Source organism: Panthera pardus, unplaced genomic scaffold, assembly GCF_024362965.1.
Source record: "Panthera pardus isolate Hobbes unplaced genomic scaffold, ASM2436296v1 HiC_scaffold_7, whole genome shotgun sequence".
In the NCBI taxonomy this organism is placed as follows: domain Eukaryota; kingdom Metazoa; phylum Chordata; class Mammalia; order Carnivora; family Felidae; genus Panthera; species Panthera pardus.
In genome coordinates, this window is record NW_026527002.1 from 39,186,490 (window position 1) to 39,210,591 (window position 24,102).

Consider the following 24,102-nt stretch of genomic DNA (forward strand, 5'->3'; position numbering starts at 1 on the left):
TTCTTACCAATTAACTAATTAATTAACTTTAATTTATGTTCTTGTATGATACATAACATATTAATATTCAGATGCCATAAATACATTTTATTTAATGTATTAAATTTACTTTTTATTTATTCTTCCTATAAAGACAGAATGAGTGACCAATTAGCTGGTCACTGTGCTAAATACTTCATGATATAGGGAACAATGAAGAGGTGAGATAATAGAAAAAATTAAATCATATTAATAAACATGAGAAAATTAAACGCATCCTTGTTATGACTAATTAAAATTAATTGAAAATTTTATTCTAGTTGTATTGAATGTAGCTGGAAAATTACACTATATTTTATCAATTTTTACTACTGTTTGTGCCTTAAAAAATCATTAAATGCTTTGTTTTCCCCCATAAACTTTACATTTCTGAATTGAGGAGATCAGAGTTTACTGCAGTGCTTACTTTTTAGGACATTCACACACAGGCCAATGCTTTTTCCATCTTTTATTTAAAAGTTTATTTTCTGGGGCTCCTGGGTGGCTCAGTCGGTTAAGCATTGAACTTCAGGTCATGAACTTGCAGTCTGTGACTTCGAGCCCTACGTCGGGCTCTGTGCTGACAGCTCAGCTCAGAGCCTGGAGCCTGCTTCAGATTCTGTCTCTCTGTTTCTCTGCTCCTCCCCTGCTTGCACTCAGTCTCAATCTCTCTCTCAAAAATAAACATTAAAAAAATAATAAAATAATAAAAGTTTATTTTCTACTGCATTTCATTCTCTTCATTGCCAAATTTTTTTTAAATTTATGCTCAGGAAACACTCTGGACCACTATGAGATAACAACCCCAACTCCTTATTACATAGACCCTCTTTTGTTTACATTTTAGGGGTTTGGTTTCCAAATCCCCAAAATATTGCACCAATGAATGATCTTAGTCAGGAGTCCACTTCTAGGCACACAGCAGCCACTCAATAATTAAAGATTCATTGATTCTTTTAGTTCACACAGTAGCCTGACCATATCTAAAAAGGAAATCAATGTCTGGACTATAAGCCGGAGATAAGACACATTTCTAGTTTGGGAATCATTGAGCAGAATTACTAGAGGTGGCAGGTTGTTATTATCTCATTCCATTCACATAGAAACATGGAGCAAGTTTGCCATAGAGGCAAATCTAATCCCTCTCTCCCATAGGGCTTCCATCTACAAATGAGATTATAGCGTGTAGTAGTTAATATAACGCCCACACTCTATCCCCTAAAATGTTGTCCTAATCCCTGGAAGCTGTGAATATGTTGTTACATGGCAAAGGGGGATTAAGATTACAGATGGAATTCAGGTTACTGAAAAAACTAACCTTACAATAGAGAGATTATCCTGGATTATCTGGGTGGGCCCAATTAATCACAAGAACCCTTATAAGGGGAAGAGGAGGCAGAAGAGAGAGAGAGAGAAAGAGAGATAGGAACACATAAGCAAAGTCTTAAGAGATGCAGCACTGCTGTGGTTAAAGATGGAGGAAGGTGGAGATGAGCCAAAGAATGTGAGTAGCTTCTAGAAACTAGAAAAGGGAAAGAAACAGATTGTCCCCTAGGGCCTCCAAAAGGAATGCAGATGTGCTGAGACCTTGATCTTCGCCCAGGAAGACCTGTGTTCGACTTCTTACCTGCCTAATTGTATGATAACGAATCTGTATTGTTTTAAGCCACTAAATCTGTGCTAATTTAATATGACAGCAAGAGAAAATTAATGCATAGTCTTATGTAACTTTTAAAAACTAAGTCTACTGAGTGAAATATCTGGAAATTGGAAGACGAAGAAGCTGCTATAGTCTAGATAATCTCTAAAGCCCCTTCCCATTTTGATATTCCAGCTTCTTCCCATTAAAACTTATACAGCTATAACTATATTAGCCCCAAAGTATAACAGAAGGTACTTACGAGTTTCCTCTCTCTTTCACCTTCCTCTCCAATTTCTTTTTTTCACTCTTTCTATCCATTCGCTTCATCAAACTTCTATACCTAGAAAAGATATTTGGAAAAAGTATGTTATTTACATACAGTACTCACCAACTCTTTAGTATCAACTTTAACTTTGCAGCAAAAACACTTATTATTCGCCATCTAGTCTTGGATCTATCTGTTAGGATAAGATGAATCACTCATCAAGATTGATGGGACCAGTATCTATAAGACCAGGTCATGAAGTAATTAAATGGAAATCTTTATAATCACTGAAGGCCGAAGTTACCCTGGGAAGAGATTTTTCTTCCAGTCACAAGCTCTTGACATGGTCATTCTCACCATCCCACAATATTTGTTGGCCATATTACCAAAGGAAAAAGCTGAGCTGAAAAGCACAAGAACACACAGGCTGCAGACAGCAGGGTTTATGCATAGCTTAACAAAACACGTAACTTGGGGTGTGTCCTGGATGGCCTGGAAAATCCAGAATGGAGTCATTACATCTTCCTGGAGAGCCTTTCACAAAGGCAATTGGTTTTCACTTTGAATGCTTACATTTTACAAAGAATAGATCTTAAATATTCTCATCACAAAAAAAGAAATGGCAATTATGTGGCATGTTACAGGGGTTAGGTAATGCTCTGGTGGTAATCAGTTTGTAATACATAAGCGTATCAAATCAACATGTTTACACTTTAAATTTACACTATGTTATATGTCAATTATATCTCCATAAGGCTGGAAAAATACTTAAAATTAAAAAAAATTAAATTTCTTTTATATTGTTATTGATTTTTCTTTCTTATGCACTCTACTAACTAGAGCATTCATCTGGTAAAAATTATTTTTGCCTGAATTAAATATGGATGGGTAACTCCGGCCCATTTCAGGTTCAACAAACATCTTGAACTATTTTTCAAACATTTGGGATTTGGCAAACAAATATTTTGCTCAGTAATTTTTTGCTTAATTTTTAAACCCTTGTGTGTTTTAAGGAGAATTTAATCCGTATGTTTCTGATTCATTTACCATTAACTGATCAGGCTGGGTTTTTCTGGTGCCATTTTTTGGTGGGGGAGGGGTTTAAGGGACACTTTCAGAGACTTTGACAAATTCCTTAAAAAAAAAAAAAAAAAGAACAGGAAAGCTTCATTCTGCCAGAGAGGAAATCAAGTGTCAAAAAGAAGTTCTAGGTTCATGTTAGCAATGCAACCTGACTCAAAATGAGAGAAACCATTTTTTTTTCTCCAATTTTACTACTAAGGATGAAAGATTTTATGGACTTAGAATCACAGACATTAAAAGGTGCTCATGGAACTCAGATTTATTTACCATTCTGGGCACCAGTCTCCAGTGAGTCTGAGACCAAAAGGTAACTCCTCCAAGAGAGAAGAGGAGCCAAAAAAGATGTTTCTAGCAGTCAAGAAAAGGATTACTTACAATTAGACTGTGAAGAGGAAGAGAAAATGAGCGGGTAGAAGAGGAAAACAGAGGAAGAAGAGAAAAAGAGGGATATTTCTGAAAAAGTTCAATAGGATACAATTTCCTTTTTGCTCCTGGAGGATCCTTGGCCATAGCCTTATGGCTGCGTGGACACAGGGTAGCGCATCCCTAAGACCCTTGACAAATTTGGAATAGATGTTTAACCTATAGTATAACCACTTGTAATAATCTAAAAACAGTTTTGTAAATAGTGCAATCAATATTACTTGCTTCATTTCCATCTTTCCCTCACTCTATTGACTTATTTTAAAAAGCCATTATCAAACTTTTTCAATTTGCCTTTTGCTTTTCTCTGAACTTTTTGAATTCCTTACCTTATGTCAGAAGCAAGAAGTGCAGTTTAAAAGACAAGATATTGCATTATTTACTACTTTATATAGATTTTTATCTTACATACAAAGTTTTACACAGGTGTGTGCACATATGCATGTATGCCTGCGTGCGAACCCCCACACATAAAATTCTTGGTATCAAATCATTTCTTTAGTTTCAGAACTTTTTTCTTTCTTTCTATTGTTAATAGTGCATTAATATTCTATCATTAATATTGCAGCTGAATATAAAAATACCATTCCTGAATCCTTAAAAGTTTTATGGATTTGTGTAGCGAAATTCTGTTATCCAACATTTATTGAACATTCTCTATGTGTGCAACATTGTGAGGAAGAATGAATATACCGGAGCATAGGGCAGGTTCCTAAGCTCAAGTGTTTAACAGTTAGAATACAATTTTAGAAAATAAGGCCTAACATGATACCAAGCTCCCAGTTTATAGTTTTTAACTGAAACAAACAAACAAACAAAAACCTTTTTTTTTTTTTTTTTAATAGAAACCTGCCTCCTGCCTTGGAAGCCTCCTTCAATTTTATATTTAGAAAACTTTTAAATTAGGATTTTTATTTTTTTAATCCTCAAGCTCTACAGCTCTGGATCCCAGTATCTTAGGAAGCTTCTCTCAGTTTACATCAAACTATTTTATTTTTTTTATTTTTTTAATTTTTTTTTATTAAAAAAAAATTTTTTTTTTCAACGTTTTTTATTTATTTTTGGGACAGAGAGAGGCAGAGCATGAACGGGGGAGGGGCAGAGAGAGAGGGAGACACAGAATCGGAAACAGGCTCCAGGCTCCGAGCCATCAGCCCAGAGCCTGACGCGGGGCTCGAACTCACGGACCACGAGATCGTGACCTGGCTGAAGTCGGACGCTTAACCGACTGCGCCACCCAGGCGCCCCTACATCAAACTATTTTAAATCATACCTTCCAGTGAGATGTCAGCCATGCTGTGTCAGTCAGTCTAGGAGCAGTCCTGGCATTTCATAAGAGTGACAAGTGGCTGTGAAAACGACAGGGCGTGGGGTTGGGGGTGCGGGAATCATGGGGAATTGTTTTAATGCCCCAAAGCTGCTTATGGTGTTCAATGTCTCTAAGTCTCTGTGTCCCAATTAAGGATCTTGAAATGAAATACTTAATACACAGAAAAGAGTTAGATTTCACATGTCATCACCTGAGAGGAGAGTGAACTTATTTTTCTGGGACTATGGCTCCTTCTAGAAAGAACATTTGATTTAAGTGTTAACAAAGGATAGTGGTCGGAAGCAGAGTAAATAGACAAGCTATTTCTTTATTTAAAATTCATGTGGATCTTCAAAATGGATCAAGATTGTTAGGATTTCCTAATGTGGTAAGAGAGAAGTAGAAGAAATATCTTTGTAGATGAAATAAAATAACTTGTCTTGTTTCTGAGAACTAAAAGAAATTTAATGGGTCTACAATTATTTCCCTCCACAAAATTATTCATTTTATTTATCGTTAAGTCTTCTCATATAGCATTTCCCTTGAGGTGCTGCAAGTCTGGATGAGGGTCAGGTATCTTGAGTTTTTAGGTGTTTTATTTTTTAATTTTTTTTTAAGTTTATTTATTTATTTTGAGAGAGACAGAAATGGTGTGAGTGAGAGGGAGAGAGAGAATCCCAAGTAAGCTCCACACTGCCGGCCCACAGCCTGACATGGGGCTTGAGCTCATGAAATCGTGAGATCATGACCTGAGCAACAACCAGGAGTTGGACACTTAACTGACTGAGCCACCCAGGCACCCATAGGTGTTTTATTTTTAAAGTTATAGATGTAATTCATGCTTAAGAACATCAACAATACATATGTAATAACCTTTCAATCTCCCGACTGACCTAACTGATGTGAACAATTTGATACTTATTCTTTTTTATTTTATTTAATGCATGTAAAATCATAGACACACCAACAGACAAAGATTTCACCTTCAGGATAAAGTAGGATCACATTATAACTGCTACTATTGGAGTCCTTTAAAAAAATTAACATTATATCTTGAATAGCTTTCTAGACCTGGCAAATATCTGTGTAATATTACATGGTGTGGATATATACTTTATTCAACCATTCTCCATAATGGATACAAAGGTCATTTCCAGTACAAATTCTGCTAGAATTAACATCCTTATACTATTATGTTTTTATTTCAGCAGAATCAATTTCTAGAACTGGGAGTTTTGTTGGGAACAGTACTCAGAGCGTGAAGAGTCCCAGCAGAGAAATAGAGAGCAAATCAGATATGTAGGCAAAAGCCCTGCCTGTGGACTTGGCGACTACAGAAAATAATTTTAGCAGAAAATCCACCACAGTTTGATGGGCTGAGAAGTATCTGAAGCTGGGTGGAACTGACTTCACAGAACTGCAATGCTAGCAAATCTTTGCTTGTTTTATTGAGATATAGTTGACATATAACACTGTGGAAGTTTAAGGTGACCCACATATGTGTACATTTGATATGTTTATCTATTACAATAGGATTACCACCATAATGTTAGCTAACACTATTACCACATCGCATAATTTTTATTTTTTTTTCTAAAGCAGAGAAAAATCTCATGCTTCTTTTTAATTTTTTTAATGTTTATTTATTTACTTTTGAGAGACACAGAGACATGGTAAGCGGGGGAGGGGCAGAGAGCGAAGGAGAGAGAATCGGAAGCAGGCTTCCCATTGTTAACACAGAGCCCAGTGTGGAGCTTGAACCCCACAAAACCGGGAGATCATGACCTGAGCCGAAACCAAGAGTCCCAGGCTTAACCGACTGAGCCACCCAGGTGCCCATATCATTATTATTTCTTCTTTGTGGTGAGAACATTTAAGATCTAGCCTCTTAGTAACTTTGAAGTATATAATACAGTATTATATTTATCTTATCCTAGCTTCAGTGAGCAGAACTGTCACAGGAACAAGATGTGCCTGAGCATGTTAGTTAATATTTGTCAGTCCCTTAACAGGATGGCAAAGTGAAGGGAAGAGGAAGCACAGACTTCTCTGGCCATACAATGCATGTTTTCTGGCAGACTCCAGGCAGGTCACTGAAGATGTCAAGTGAAGCTATCAAGGGAAAATTTTGTTGTGATCAACTATATTGGCTCCCACCATTGGTGTGAAACCAGGACAAATGGCAATCCCGTTTTCCTGTTTACCAAATATCTCACTTCCTTAGACTCTATTTGAGTTTTATGGCTGTCGATAGAAGTGGACGCTGAGCTGAAGCCAAACAGGTCTGGCCCTATTTCCCATGGGCCCTTGTGCTGCTGGGTGGGATCTGAGAGCAGGTGCAAGTCGGCCATCCACAGCCTCGCACTTGGCGATATATTCATAAGGCCTGTCAAAACACCCAGGGGCTTTGGGGTCAGGAAGGGCTATCACATGGCCTTTCATAGGGGTACACGATATCCACAGAGCGCTGCTCCAGTTCTTACCTTAATTATTTCTAATTCTCTGAGGTTCCTTCACTATTAGTGATCATGCCATTGTTAAGGAGTTACATGTTTCTGTATGAATCATATATATGACTCCTTTATCAGTGTTTATATCAGCCCATTAGTTATCTATTTCTTGACTCCTGCCATATGCCAAGCACCATGTTGTGGAGGATCCATAGAGTAGCAAAATAATATTTATTTTTCTAGGTTTGTATTTTTCTGTTCTCTCTTTCCATCTGCTCTCTCTCTTTCATCTTAGTTAGTACAGAAAAATCTCAAAGAATTAAAAACCCCTAGAATTGTTCATTTTTCTAATGTGCCAAAAATAGGCAGTGATTCTTAATTTCTTCTCTACTATTTATTCTTTTGTTTTCTTTTTAATTTTTCATCTTGCAATCTTATACATTGTTTTGTGATATCTGGAGGGCTTGAATTTACTACTGAATCTATTTTTATTCTTCAGTCATAGAGTAAGTCCACTCTGGGCATATGTGACAGCCAATATGACCAATAGTAATTTTTCAAGAAAGTAAGTAATTTGGTTAAAGATTGTGTGCGTGCGTGCGTGTGTGTGTGTGTGTGTGTGTGCATGTAGAAACAAAAGGCACTCTAGAGCATTTTTAAGGAATCTTTCAGAAAATAGTGCCATAGGAGTACAAATGGAGATAGAGCTCCTTGGGACCACTTTTAGGGAAAATATCCTACTTTCAGAGGAAAGATGAGATCATCACACATGCTCTTCCTCAATTCTGCTCTCTTTATCTATACACTTATTTACATACCCACAATTCAACTCCTTCCTTTTAGTCTTAGAGAACAAACTGGTCTTTCCCTTCCCATTGGTGCACGGAGTCAATTGCCTTCTTTTATGATTTCCTCCACCAATTATCTTCTCTATCTTAGATCTTCAGCCTCACTTCTGTGTTAGAGAAACATAATAGTTTAAATACGTAAGTAAACAGGGGTGCCTGGGTGTTTCAGTCAGCTAAGTCTCTGACTTTGGCTCAGGTCATGATCTCATGGTTCCTGAGTTCGAGCCCCGCAGCAGGCTCTGTGTAGACAGCTCAGAGCCTAGAGCCTACTTCGGATTCTGTGTCTCCCTCTCTCTCTCTGCTCTCCCCTGCTCGTGCTCTGACTCTCTTCCTCTCTCCCTCTACCTCCCTCTCTCTCTGTCTCTCAAAAATAATCACATAAAAAATTTGAAAAAAAACCATAAGCAAACAAATATCTTGCATCCTAAATAAAGATCTTCCCTTCACCACATGCTGTTCTTATATCAGCCTCTCTCTCCTCTTTCCTGTCATTACTATTTCTTGAACGTGGGATTAAGTTTTCTCTTCTTTGTCTTACTCACTTCTTTATAAACCGAAGTCTGGCTTTTCCTGCCACCAGCCCATTGAATTGGATAGATGTGTCCGTTGCATCTGACAAGGTTCATTGCTCCCTTTGTCTTGACACGTTCCACTCTAGCTTTCCATTACACGACTCTGCCAGTCTGTCTTTAATCAGCTACACATCTCTGAGCACTCCTTCGTCTTTTCCATGAATTTTGCTGTTACTGTTTACATCTTCAGTGTTGATGTTCCTCAAGTTTCTGCCATCAACTCACATTTCTTCCACTTTCTGCAGTTCCTTGAGCAAATCCACATACCGATGTTGACTGCCACCAGAGGTGGTAATACACTGTAGTAATCCTGGTGGTATCATGTCAGTAATGCTTCAGTTCTCTCTCTAGCTCTGAAGTGGTCCAGAATCTCCCAGTCACCTCTACCCCCTTGTCCTACAGGAACCTTATTTATTTATTTTATTTTTTATTTTAAGCTTATTTATTTTGAGGGGGAGGGGCAGAGAGAGAATCCCTCCCTCTCTTATAAGTTATAAGAAGTATAACTACTTATATTTCTTTAATGAAAGCCTTAGAATACTACATTGGTCTCCCAGCCACTAAGACTACGTGCTCAAACTCATCTTTACACAATGGACAGAAGAATGTATCCAAATTGGATTCTGATCTTATGATATCCCCAACAAAACTTGCTGGTGGTTCCACATCATTTGGTCCATTTCTTTGTCCTCATTTTACATGACCATCTACCTCATGCTTTGCTCTCTTGCAATACTGAATTCATTGTAATCCCACTCATATGCTGTGCTGTTTATCCTGCCAATGTGGTTGCTCAAGCTGACCCCTCTTCTTGGAAAGTCCCTAGTCCCTTCACCTGGCCAACTCCTCCTAAGCCTTTAAGACTCTTCTTGAGAGTAACTTCTCCCAAGAAGTCTTCCTTCCTTATTCCTACTCATGCCTCTAAATGTGTTAGCTGTCTCTCTAATTTCACAGTAACCTCTATATGTCTTTAAATTTGTCATTTTGTGTTGCAATTGCTTATTTATGTTTGTCATTGAGTGAACACACCATACTTTGTGTATTTGTTGTTAACCCCAGCACTCAATTTGGTTCTTATCATACAACAAGCACAAGATAACTAACTTTATTCAGTTACGGCTTAACTTGGGCCTTAAATTATGAGTGGGATCTAGATAATTGAAAATAAAAGAGGAAATACAATGGAAGGTAGACTTTGAACTAAGATTCAGACACAAAAATGTCCCAGGCATATTTCTGGAGTTAGTAAGGAGCATGTACCTAACTGGAGTGGGAAGCTTGTGTGTGTGTGTTGGGTGGGGGAGGTAGGTATCTCCTAGCAGGCTGGATGGATAGACTGGGGAAATTTTGGAAGTTCTGGCATGTATACATTTTGAACATTGTAGACAACACAGAGGAACTGTTTTTGAATGAAAGAACATAATGAGAATGGTGTGTTAGGAAAAAACTTTCAACAATAGTGGGTTAATAGGTTAGGGCTGAGAGCAGGGTGAACACTTATAAAAAAATAATAGTTCTGGAATAAAATGATAATGATCCTGAGCTAGGATAGGGCAGTGAAAATAGTGGGGAAAGAGTACATGCCAAAATATTCAAATTACTATGGTGGCTAAATGGCACATCCAAGGGAACATTGTGAGGCCAGGGATAATATGAAATTTTGTTTAATACTATATGCTCACTGCTTAGCACTGAGCTTGGCATATAGTAGGTGATGAAGAAATGTTTTTCAAGTAAAAGAATTAATGGATGAGTGATAATATAACCCTCTCACATACACATACTGTATCTCTTCCTTGAGACAATAGCAGAGAATGTTTTCTTTTTTGTTTTGTTTTGGTTTTGTACCTTTACCAGCACCAATGCACTGGTTTGAGTAAAGATGTAATGATTTGATTACAGTAATGGTCAGTAATGGTCTGTTTATAAGCAATGACAAAACGATGTGACTTTGTTGTCGTTTATGTCATTTTCATTCTCTCCCAGTTGCTTCCCCAGGGTCCCAGGCCTTAGCACAATTAATGCCACTATTTTGAAATCAGCTTTAGAACTTTGATCTCAGGCTCTAAATATGCCCTTGTTGTAAACAAGCAACACATCTAAGAATAACCATATCACCTGTTCATCTAAAGGGCTTCATGTGTGTTTAATTAATAATTGAAAACAAATGTCGCCATCGTCGCCTGAGTCTAGACAGGGGACAATTTTATCATCTACTTGTTTTTTCTGCTTGAAGGATATATAAAGCTTTCAAGAAGGTTATTAAGGATTCAGATAATTAAACTTGTATTTTTTGCACATTAACGACAATTTATACTTGAAAACAATTAGCATGAGTTACTTGTGTGTTCAAATAATCAATTTCACAGAAAAACCTTTATAATGTGCAAAGATATATGTTCAGGGATATTAACTGCAACACTTTGCAATACTGAAAGTCTAGAAATTACTTAAATACCCATCATAAATTATGGTACACATTCTAGGCAGAATTCTAAACGATGATTTTTTTTTAATGGAGTAAATCTATATGTACTAATGTAAGAAAAATGTCTGAGGTACATTGTTACATGAAAAAATTGCAGAAATATAGAGCACAATACTTCCTAGGAAAGCAATTCAAGTTAACAACACATACAGATCATGTGGCTATATGTGCAGACATGTACATATACACATTATACCACTAGTGAGACTAAAATTACCTGGAAAGATTCCTAAGAAAAAGGAGTTAATTCTGGACTTACCTCAAGTATTTTATAACATTTTTACAATGATCACATATTAATTAGCTTAGACAAGTTATTTCAGTATTTTCCAAGCTTTGTTGTGGCTTCTCCTCACATTTTAGCTCCTAGAAGTTAATATTAAAAATATATTATGAAACGGGGTGTCTGATTGGCTCAGTTGGTTGAGGGTCTGGCTCTTGATTTTGGCTCCAGTCATGATGTCACCATTCATGGGATAGATCCCGGCATTGGGCTCTACACTGACAGCAAGGAGTCTGATTGGGCTTCTTTCTCTCTCCCTCTCTCTCTCTGCCCTTCCCCTACTTATGCATGTACTCTCTTTCTCTCAAAATAAATAAACATTTAAAAATATATATATTTAATATTATATATAATTATATATTATTATAACACATATATTATTATATATAATTATATGACAATATATTATATATTATTATGTATTATATTATTATAATTATATATTATATTATTATGTATTAAATATTATTATATATATATTATGATTTTTGTCTGTTCTATCACATGCTTTTCTTCCTATTTCATGATCTTAATTTTGTTCTTATTTAATAATCAATAATAAATAATAAAAATCAATAATTTTTATCTTATTTTCTGTATCATTGTTTAGTCTTTATTATATTTTCACTTCTACTATTTTTAGCTTATTCTGTTTTTTTATACCTTCTTTAAAAAAGGTTTGTTAACTGTTTTTTAAATTAGTTTCAAGCAATTGCAAAAAATGCTCACAATTTCCTTTTCAGAATCAGTTTGATTTCATCTAGCAAATTTTGGTATGCAATATTCTCTTTACCATTAGTTCTAATATTTTCTAGGTTCCATCATAACTTCTTATTTGACTTATTAGTTATTCAGAAGTTTTAAGCTCTCTAAATATGTGAGTCTTTTAAAATTATCTCTTATTGGGGTGTCTGGGTGGCTCAGTGGGTTAAGCATCTGGCTCTTGATTTTGGCTCAGGTCATGATCTCATGGTATGTGAGATTGAGCCCCGCATCAGGCTCTGTGTTGACAGTGTGGAGGACCCAGCTTGGGATTCTCTCTCTTCCACTCTCTTTGGCCCTCCCCAGCTTGCATGTGCTCTCTCTCTCTCTCAAAATAAATAATTAAGCTTGAAAAAAGTTCTCTCTTATTTATTTAAAATTTACTTGTATTGTAATCAGACAATATGGTATTATCTCAAATTTGTTTTCTTCTGTTTGGTGTCCATTTTGATAATATGGAAGTGCTTAAAATGTCCTTTTTTCAATTAGAACCTTGGTTTCTGAGATCTTTTTATTGTTTTTTTTAATAGCATATACATTAACTCTGATAAATCCATAAATTCCTTTTATTACTAATACATTATCAAAATGCTTTCTAAACAGCCATTTCCAACAGCTTTTGACAGAAACAATGCCATTCTCTTTGACTGCCGAATGCGGGTGCTACGAACAAACTCTTACTTTCTAAACTCTTACTTTCTAAAATGATGAAATCATAAGACACTTTTCCCCTTAGAAATGATTGATTTTGTTTACTTATTCATTTTTATTTATTTGTTCTATAGTTCTATTTGCTGATAGAACTTCAAGAAGGTTATTTCCTCAGAATTTCCTTCACGGTTAAAGCAAAGGAGAAGATGCTTTGCTGATGATCGGAACCATGGAAGGTTTGAAGAAGAGAAATTATATGATCAGATCTGTGTTTACCAGAGATTAGTCTGGAAACCCTGAAGGATGCATGGGGAGGGATAAAGATAAAGTTTAAAGAACAGAACAGGAAGTTAACCAGTTAGGAGCTGTAAAGGATTTGAACGGAGAGAGTGTGGAGGGTGTTGGGTCCAACAATGCTGATTACTCAGGAGACAGTGAGACTACCAGCAAAGTAGAGGTATTAAAAATCTTTTTGGAATAATTTGACATTATTGAGTTCAAAAAAGACATTCAAGTTGTCCTTATGGGAAAAATCCAAATGTTGTTGGACTTCCTTAGAGTATGTACTCTACGGATTTTTTTAAAAAATATTTGTTTAGTAGGAGTGTGGCTGTGCCATTATAGTGTGCTTAGGGCTTCCAAAGATCCTAATGAGCAACGAAATTTGTTGCTTAGGCAACTTAATGTATTGGTGCCATCATCTGGAGCAAAAAACAGAATAAAACAGATTTGGGGAGGTGGGGGACAGCTTAATTTGAGGATTTTAGAGGTTAGTGACAGGGGGCCTTCTAAGCAGTGATGTCCAGTAAAACTCAGCACCTAGGAGTTTCTAGTCAGAGACAAATAACCCTGACTAACATCTGGAGCATATTTACAAAGTACCTTCATGTGCATTATTGTTCATAAGCGACACATCTATGAAGCAGAAGGTAACGGTGAAAATGCAATGACAAACACACAAAAAAGCAGAGGCTTTTTCTCTTGGTTGTTTAATTGCATTTTAAATGGTTTTGTTTTAATTTTTAGATTGCTGTGGATCAGCCAGTAGTTCAAAAAGATACCACTCAGTTTCCTAGTCACTTTTTTTATGAGAAGCATGCATTTCTAAGTTTTCTGGTTATGGTTCATTTTACAGTTGGAAATCACAGAAAAGGGCTTGACCATCTAACCCACAAAGCACTCAAATTGCACAGTACCAGGCACATAGTAGTTATTCAACAAATACTGAATTCTAGCTGTGAAGCAACCATGGTTTTCATACTTCTATACATTAGCTTTCTGGGTCTTCCATGATGTCCATCATCATCAAAGATAAAACTCAATTTCTTAGCAGAATACTCAAGGTATACTTGATGTATACTCTAATACTCTAATGATATACTTTTTTTGGATCATTTCCAGATACAGACATATATTATTTTATTGTGCTTCATCCCCTTTTTTTATTGCATTTTTTTTTTTTTTTTTTTTTACAAATTCAAGGTTGGTGGCACCCTTGTGTCAGGCAAGTTTATTGGCACCATTTTTCCAAGAAGCATTTGCTCACCTCCTGTCTCTCTATCACATTTTGGAAATTCTCACAATATTTCAAACTTTTCTATTATTGTTATATTTGTTGTGGTGATCTGTGATCAGTGATCTTTGATGTCATTACTCTAATTGTCTGGGGGGGTACCACAACTGCACCCATATAAGATGCCAAACTTAATCAATAAATGTGTGTGTTCTGACTGCTCCACTGATGAGGCGTTCCCCCCTTTCACTCACTTCAGGCTTCCCTCTTCTCCAAGACACAGCGATATTGAAATTAGGCCCATGAATAACTGCAAAATGGCCTCGAAGTGTTCAAGTGAAGGGAAGAGTCACAGGTCTTTCACTTTAAGTCAAAAGATACAAATGATTAAGCTCAGTGAGGAAAGCATATTGAAAGCAGAGACAGGCTGAACGCTAGGCTTCTCATGACAAACAACTAAATTGTGAATGCAAAGGAAAAGTTACTGAAGAAAATTAAAAGTGTTACTCAGTGAACACACAAATGACAAGAAAGCGAAACAGCTTTATTGTCGATATGGAGAAAGTTTGAGTGGTCTGGAAAGAAGATCAAGCCAGCCACAACACTTCCTTAAGCCAAAGCCTAACTAGAGCAAGGCCTAACTTCCTTAAAGTCTATGAAGGTGGGGGAGGTGAGGGAGCTGCAGAAAAAAAGTGTGAATCTAGCAGAGGTTGGTTCATGAGGTTTAAGGAAAGAAGCCATATCCATAACATACAAGTGCAAGGTGAAGCAGGAAGTGCCAATATGGAAGCTGCAGCAAGTTCTCCCGAAGATCTAGCTAAGATAATGAATGAGGGTGGCTACACTAAGCAGCAGGTTTTCAATGTAGATGAAAGAGCCATAGATTGGAAGAAGATGCCATCTTGGACTTTCATAGCTAGAGAGAAGTCAATGCCTGGCTTCAAAGCTTCAAAGGACGGGCTGACTCTTTTGTCAGGAGCTAATGCAGCTGGTGACTTGAAGGTGAAACCAGTGCTCATTGACCATTTTGAAAATCCTAGGGCCCTTAAGAATTATGCTAAATCTACTCTGCCTGTGCTCTAGAAATGGAACAACAAAGACTGTATGGCAACACATCTGTTTACAACATGGCTTACTGAGTATTTTAAGTCTACTGTTGAGACCTACTGCTCAGAAAAAAAGATTCCTTTCAAAGTATTACTGATCCTGGTCATCCAAGAGCTCCAATGGAGATATGCAATGATTAATGTTTTTATGCCTGCTAACACAACATCCATTATGCAACCCATCAATCAAGGAATAATTTTGACTTTCACATCTCATGATTTAAGACCTACATTTCATAAGGCTATAGGTGCTACAGATAGTAATTTCTCGGGTGGATCTCGGCAAAGTAAGTTGAAAACTTTCTGGAAAGTATTCTCCATTCTAGATGCCATTAAGGACGTCCATGACTCATAGGAAGGGGTCAAAAATATCAACATCAACAGCAGTTTGGAAGAAGTTGACTCTAACCCTCATGGATGACTTTTAGAGGTTAAAGACTTCAGTGGGAACCCCGTGGAGAAGTGACTGTGGATGTGGGGGAAGTAGCAAAAGAACTAGAATCACAAGTATAAATTACAAGTGTGAAGATGTGACTGAATTGATGCAATCTCTTGGTGGAGATGCTAGGAAAACTGTTGAAATGATACCAAAGGATTTAGAATATTATATAAACTTAGTGAATAAAGTGACAGAAGACTGATCCCTAATTTGAAAGAAGGTATACTATGAGCAAAACATTCTACTGTGAATAAAATGCTACCAACCAGCACCACTGGCTACAGAGAAAATATTCATGAAGAGTCAATCAGTGTGGCAAACTTCATTGTCTTATTTTAAGAAGTTGTCACACAAACCAAGAAACAGACTCTAAACTCTAGAGAACAAACTGATGGTTTTTGGAGGGGCAGGTTAAACAGGTGATGGGGATTAAGGCTAGCACTTGTTGTGATAAGCACCAGGTGTTATATCTAAGTGATAAATCACTAAATTTTATACCTGAAACTAATATTGCACCATATGTTGACTAGCTGGAATTTAAATAAAAGCTTGGAAAACATATATATATATATATATATATATATATATATATATATATATATATATGTATGTGTGTGTATATATATGTACATATATACATATGTATATACATATACATACATATATATATACATATATATGTGTATATATATATGTATGTATATGTATATATATATATATATAAAAGACAAGAAAAACAATTGCCACAACCACCCCAACCTTCAGCAGCCACCATCCTCATCAGTCAGCAGCCATTAATGTCAAGCATGATCGTTGAAAGCTCAGATGATGGTTAGCACTTTTAGCAATAAAGCATTTTTTAATTAAGGTACATACATTGTTTAGACACAACGCTTTGCACACTTAATAGACAGCAGTATGGTGTACACATAACTTTTACATGCATTGGGAACCCCCAAAATTCATTTGACTTGCTTTATTGTGATATCTGCTTTATTGCAGTGCTCTGGAGCTGAACCTCCAGAGTCTGTGAATTGTGCCTGCACTTGTCTCCTGTTCCTCCTTTTCCCCCAGATCTCTAGCCAGAGTACTAAGCATCTATGCTATGTAATTTCAGATCTCCTTACCTTAACTTCTATTGCCTTCTTTGCCTTCCCCCTTCCCCTTACACTATGTCTTTAATCTCAATAATTTGCTAAAATTACTTTTTGTCTTTAAATACCTTTCTCAAATGTCTATGCTTTAGTCATTTCTAACCACCCTCATACTCAGAGCAGAAACAATAACTCCCTCCTTGGATTTCCTATGTAAATTGACTTATAAAGACATAAAACATTTATTACATGATATTATGGCTAGAGATCATTTTCTGCTAGACCTGAGTCTTTTTGAGAATAAGAACCATGTCGTATCTCTACTTTCCTCCCTTTCCCTTTGTGATAGAACCTTGCTGCTCATGGAATTGAATTAAGCATGTTTTCTATGTGGAGTCATTGGCCTCTGGATAGGAGAGGAGCCTTAAGCATAACTTTTTTTCCACTGGAGCCTCTTTTCTTCTAGTCCCTTTCTTGCCCTCCCCAACTCCCATCCTCTGTTTGGGGAGAAGGTGGAGTTAATTTGATTGGTCAGAAGGAAATACTGATGGAGTCAAATGTACCAACTTCCCAGATTGAGGTATCATGGCAACACCCTCGAATGCCTTCTTCATTTGTGAGCACCAACTGTGGTACTGGTGAGAGGTGCAACTAAGATGGAGAGAAATGGATCCAGAGACTCCTCTTGAGTCATGAGTCTAAGCCAAGTGCTCAGCCCAGATGTCCAGGTGACAGGACATTGGGGGCTAGCCAACAAGAATTAGGGCAAATTGAATTGAGTTTGTCCTTACCTCTGAGTTCACGGCTCCTTGTGAGTCTCATATGGAACAAGGGGCGGAAACCAGAAGTAGAAGTTGGAAGTTCTAGGTCCCCTGATTCTAGTATCTTCTAATACCCTTAAAACAAACCCCAATTTCTAACTGCAAAGTATAGCAATTGCATTTTATGTCTTAAGATTAACACATTTAAAACTTCCTCTGTTCACTAACTCACCTTGGAAGGCTCATTGGTTCAATCCCTAAGCCTCTTTAACCACAGAATCTTGTGGATTGGGGTGGTTAGATGGGATACCAATTGGGATGCAGTTGGTAATAATAAAATCATGTTCTTTAATGACTTTCTTATTTGTTTCCCTGGATTTTTTTCCTAATTTTAAACAAAGGGCACTTTAGTTTTGCTGGTGTTTACATAGCTTGTTTGTTGTTGTTGTTATTGTTGTTGTTGTTGTTAGCAATATTTCCCATCTTCTGTCATCTGCTGACTCTTACTTTCACTATGAGCTCATGAAGCCAGAAAGGTCTGGTTCTTACCTAAATCACATCTAACATAAGGTGATCATTCTTCTCCAATATGCACATTTAAAGGGTGAAGTTATAGTTTTGTTCAACTTTGTATTGCTTGATCCGACCTAAAATTTATCAACATTTTACGCAAGGTGCTACCTAATTTTGGTTGAGTACACACAAAAGAAAAGTGGGTCATTCCCTTCAAAGCTGAAGCCATAGGCTATTCATGTGTTGCACTGAATCGCAATCCCTTTCCATGTTTCAAGTTAAAAATTTTAAGCAGCCACACGTTTGTCATTGTAATTGATACTATAATGCTGCCGTCCCTCAGCTCTTTCATCCTCAAATGTATATCGATATTCCCCTTACCTCACAAGGTTCTATATCTTTCATTGATACCCAGTAGTGGTGAACTGGGGGTGCTGTCCCTAACAATCAAAGACTGCAGATCGCAGTAAATAGTAACTGCGCTTCTTTTTCACAGTGTGGAACAAGAACATTTGTTGTTCTTGTTATTGTTCTCGTTATTGTTATAAACACATTATTGTGTAATGTTATAAACACATTATTGTGTTCCCGAACAAAGTCCCTATTCCCCTGTAACCAAATCAAATGAGCTTGTGTTGGATTTTATTCACCTGAATTGTGGTTAATGCAGTCCTCAGCTCTGGCATTAGTTATGGCCTGCCCGGGACCGCTGAAGTGTCGGCTTTGTGATTTACCTGACTCAGTATGTGATCAAGCATCTCCATTATTGGAACAAAATGAAAACTTTCAAGATCATGGTCATGCAACAGAGGAAACAATTTTACCTCAGCACTAAAGCTCCAATGCTACACTAATCTACAGTAATTCTGTTATTGCATTTGGAAGCAATTCCTTCTATTCATTCAGAGATAACTGTTACAACATACAATAGGCCGCCTCCTGCCTTTTCCCCACAGTGAGCAAAATACGCTGTTCATCTCAAAGAAACCTAGCAGTAGTCGGCTGTAGTGTTTGTTTCTACGTGAATTACCATGTGTTCGAAGACCGTTAGGAGGCTTGGCTTGTATTACAAGGTTACGGCGGAACATGCACTTGGGGTAGAGGACACTCAAGCAAAATACACACGGGGAGGCGATTATCGTCTTCCCCAGATTTTTGTGAGAAATCTAATAACAAATTCTTTGGTTCCAGTAGTGGCACCACCCCCACTCTGGCTCAAGAACCGAGCTGCCCAGTGGCTTCGCTATCCTTATGCCAAGGAAATGATTTGGTAAACAAACATTACACACTTGTGCTCCAGGTACTAGTATGGATTGGATTTATTGATTGTTCACTTGGTGTTTTAAGTTTAAATCTTGCTTGCAGATTTAAATCAATCACTCCTGGTAGAAGAACATTAATTTTGTTTAAGAAAATCAAATCCTTACCTACCTTCACCTGCATTGTTGGCATTAACCTTTTTACATCAGAAAATGCTCCCTTCCATGTCTGTCTACAAACTGGCACAAAATGATAGCATATCCTTCCTGTCCACCTAGAGTGAGGGAAGGACAGAAGTTTAATAATTAACAACAAGTACAAGACATGTATTAATTTCACAGTACTTCTGTGGTTCTGCTATGGTCAAATTCTTCTGATTTTCTGTTTTATCAACCTTCTGTGACAACCGCCTTCTGGAAAGACTTCTTTTAAAACAAATTTTTGGCCTTTCTCTCATAAAACAAAGCAGATCATCCAGAAATGACAGGTTATTTTACACTTGGCATCGTTGGGTCTCTTAGTTAAAATCCCTGTTAAATGTTAAGCATTTAGGCTCAGAATGTGATTCTTGTCACTATATGGTGTCGGCTTTCACGCAAACAAGCTAAAATAAACATGAGTGATGGAAAGCTTATAACTGGAGAAATCAATAGTATCTGGGGAATGTAAAAGAGGAGGGGTTGAGTATCCACGCCAAGAGCATTCAAGGAATGAAAATCCCAGGCTAATCACTCCAGACATCTTTGCTTGATTTGATTAAAACATATGTTTTAAATGATGTGATGTGTAGATTTAAAAATAGTAGCATGTCAAAGTACAACTCAGTCCTTCCTAAATTGGGGAAATGAGGTCATAATGACTATTCAAAGAAGAGAGCTAGCAAAGAGCATTACAAAACCTACTTTTTCCTTCTCTACCTCTGTGTTTCCTGAGTCTTACGACATTCTAATAGCCATTTCTCCCCAGGTTTTATTGAGATGTCGTTGGCATTCAGCACTGTGTAAGTTTAAGGTGTATAGCATGATGAGGTAACCTAGATTTGTGAAATGATTACCACAATAAAAAGTCAAGTTAACATCAGTCATTTCATGTAGATACAAAAAAGAAATGAGAGCTCTTAGGATTTTCTCCCTTAACAACTTTCCGACGTACCATATAGTAGTGTTAGCTATAGCTATCCTGTTGTACATGACATCTCTAGTATTTATTTATATTATAATTGGAAGTTTGTACACGTTGACCACTTTTATGACAGCCATTTCTGAAGTAAAATGACATCATTGTATCGAACGCAACCAAGCGGGAGAGAATTTTGCCTTTACAATAAGAAGCATAGCACATTTACTTTATTTGCAGTGTGAAACCCAAGAACGTTACTGACTTTTAGAGGCTGTTTTCCGGGATAAAAACCATCAGATTTCTTTCCTGTCTGTATGAAAATATTGCAAATCCTTAGATTTTGCTGTAAAGCTTTAGATTAAGTGCTGAGTGACATCCATGTTCCAAAAGCTGTGCCATATTAACATTCAAAGAAAGTAGAAAGGGATAAAACTCGAAATTTAAGTATTCAAAATATTCTCTCCATTTATCCTTCTCTTATGTTACTGACACAAGCGCAGATAAGTTTCCCCATCCTCTGGTAGTAATGGCGATTTCCTTGCATAGATCTTTATATATAATTCCTTACTTTTCTTTTCAGCTATGGTTCTTGAATATGCCACCCAGGAGAGGTAGATGAGGCTTACATTCCAAAGTCATGACCATGGACGTGGATAGTTGGAAGTTTAATGTGGTGCCGTAAGCCAACAAATAGGGTAACAGGTGACTCAGGCATCTATACTTCTAAGCTCCTTACATAATTCCTTTTGAACTTCTTTTGTACAAATGAAGTGTGTAGAAGAGACAGAATCATCTATTTGAGATTATCATTACAATATTAGCTTGGTTCCCTGCCTCCTCCATTTCACCCTTACCTAACTTTTTAGTTTGAAAAGTTAAAGCTTTTAAGTAAAGCTTGAATACTCAGGGAGACAAGTCCAGAGGATGTTTTTTTTTTTTACTTTGTCGCTTCTCAGCTTGAGCTGATATTAGGCATCTCTGACTACTGTCAGCCTTAGAAGATCTGTCATCCAGTCCTCATCTCCTGAATGAACCCCACTGGCTATACTTTTGCAAGCCTTATTGCTTTATGTTTTCAACATTTGGACTTGCTTCTCCCACATGGTATCAGCACTGAGTTCATGTTCTAAAAACCATATATGCGCTAAAGGATTTCTCATTAACCTAAAGGCCCAAAGCAATGAATAATATTTTTAAAATGTTACTTTTCCTACCTTTACAAATATCACTTAAATAGGTCTCTCATATGTAAATATAACTTCCCTAGCAAAATTTTTTTGGGTAACCATCTGGAATAATACTGAAATGTTCATATGGGATCATATGTTGATCCCCCTTTCTCTGATATCTTTGGCATCCATATCCAAGGTAAACCTGGGAGGTGTTAGCCTCCTACGTTCATCTGTACTTTCTTAATTCAGGTTATTAAATACATGACAACTACAAAGCTTTTGACAACTATAATAGACACTGATGTATCGCGAAGGTTATTTTGGATAGTGCTGAAGACACTTGTGATGACAAGATTATTTTAGGCACCACATGTATACTTTAGGGAGAGTTTCTAAACTTAAATTCTTGACAAAATGTCCAGGGTATACACAAAGGAAGAAAAAGAATAACCCAAGTGGATTTTTTCCCTCCAGTTTTGGATGAAGGTGGACACACTGGAACCTAGCATTCAATTCTCAGAGAATGAGGATATCCTAGTTTGTTGATTTTTTGTTATAGTTTTCTTAATTAAGTCAGGTTTGAAGAAATACATGTGCTACCTGTGTATTTTAGTACTCAGCCCCCATGACCTGACTCATACCATGTGAGCATATCTTGTTACATTCACCATTCTGAGAAACATCATTCTCATGTGACAGGGCGGTGAGAGGAAAAGCTGACACCTCCATGGGAGTTTCCAGAAGGAGTGTGTTTTTCTCTTCTTCTAGTGTAGTGCTTACTATATGCTAATTGCCACATATGGGTAGATCCAGATTTTGTGGGTTCTAAAGTCATGCTACTTGGGTAATCTCTTTAAGAAAAATATTTCAAGGGGCGCCTGGGTGGCTCAGTCGGTTAAGTGTCTGACTTCGGTTCAGGTCATGATCTCACAGTTTGTGGGCTCAAGCCCTACGTAGGGCTCTGTGCTGACAGCTTGGAGCCTGGTGCCTGCTTCGGATTCTGTGACACTCTCTCTGCCCCTCCCCCCCCCCAAATAAATATTAAAAAAAAGAGTACATTTAAAAAAAAACTTCAAAATTAATGACTAATATTTTTTATTTTGCATGAGAGAAAAATCACAACAAATTATAAACTTTAAAGAGTGAGAAAGTGTCACAAATACCACAAAATTTAGAAAAATTGTGTTTTTGGGTTTTTTTACTAATTAACTGACTGTCCTTTGTCTGTAATAGTTCTCTACATATTTTGGCTGCATTCTTTGAAGGTCCCTTTATAGAACAATGTGCTATCACTTTCTGCAGAGACAGAATAGGATAATTCTGTGTTGTTTTTTTTTCAGGGTGATTGATTCAAACTTACTGTTTTGTTTTGTTTTTTTTAATATATTACTGATAGTTTGGAGAATTCTCTTTTAGGTTCAAAATCATTGTAGTAACATGATATACAACCTATGGGAAAGCCTCTATCAATTTCCTTTCACATATGAGCTATAAGATTTTTTCCTTTTCCTCTTTCTTTCTTTCTTTCTTTCCTTTCTCTTCTTTCTTTCTTTCTTTCTTTCTTTCTTTCTTTCTTCCTTTCTTTCTTTCTTTCTTTTTTGAGAGGCAGAGAGGGAGAGAATCTCAAGCAGAATTATATATATATATACACACACACACACACATACATACGTACATATATATACAAATATACATATATACACACATATATATCACTGATTCAATGTGTTAGCACTTAAGAATTTTTTACATCTGTATTTAAAAGGGATATTGTTCTGTACTTTTCTTGTGATGTCTTTGGTTTTAATATGAGGTTAAGGTCAGCCTCCTAAGATAACTTGGAAAGTGTTCCCTCATACTCTATTTTTTAGACTTTCTGATGGGTTGGTATTAACTCTCCTTTAAATGTTTGGTAAAATTCACCAGTGAAGCTATCTGGTCCTGGGCTTTTCTTTGTGGGAAATCTGTGATTACTAATGTTATCTCTTTTATTGTAATGCTTATTCAGATTGTTTGTTCTTCTTGAGTGGTTTTCAATTGTTTCTGTCTAAGAATTTGTCCACTTAATCTAAGTTACTGTTTTTTTGTGTTTTTTGTTTTGTTTTGTTTTGTTTTGTTTTCCTGCATGAGGAAAATAATGGTAAAGAGGTTAAAGTAACTTTCCAGGGCTCATGATGTTGTGTTTGAAACCAGGTCTGTTTGATTTTATGGTGCTAAAACATTCCTTGCAAAGATAGGGCTTCCCTATGATAGGCAGGAGCGGAAGCCCATAGCTTTGGGAACTTTCTCAGAATTCCCAAGAGGCTTTGGACCTGAGTAAAGACTCAGGCC

The 24,102-nt window shown here is 36.8% G+C and overlaps 1 protein-coding gene across 1 annotated transcript in view; it reads right to left on the minus strand.

The window, feature by feature from the left end:
• Positions 1 to 24,102, minus strand: part of TRIQK (triple QxxK/R motif containing) — a 285,666-nt gene that overhangs the window by 4,878 nt on the left and 256,686 nt on the right. Inside the window, exons 8-9 of the transcript XR_002081102.2 lie at positions 19,648 to 19,754; positions 1,920 to 2,000 (exon numbers count right to left, since the gene is read on the minus strand). The gene's annotated coding sequence lies outside the window, so the exon portion shown is untranslated. The remainder of the gene's footprint in view (positions 1 to 1,919; positions 2,001 to 19,647; positions 19,755 to 24,102) is intronic.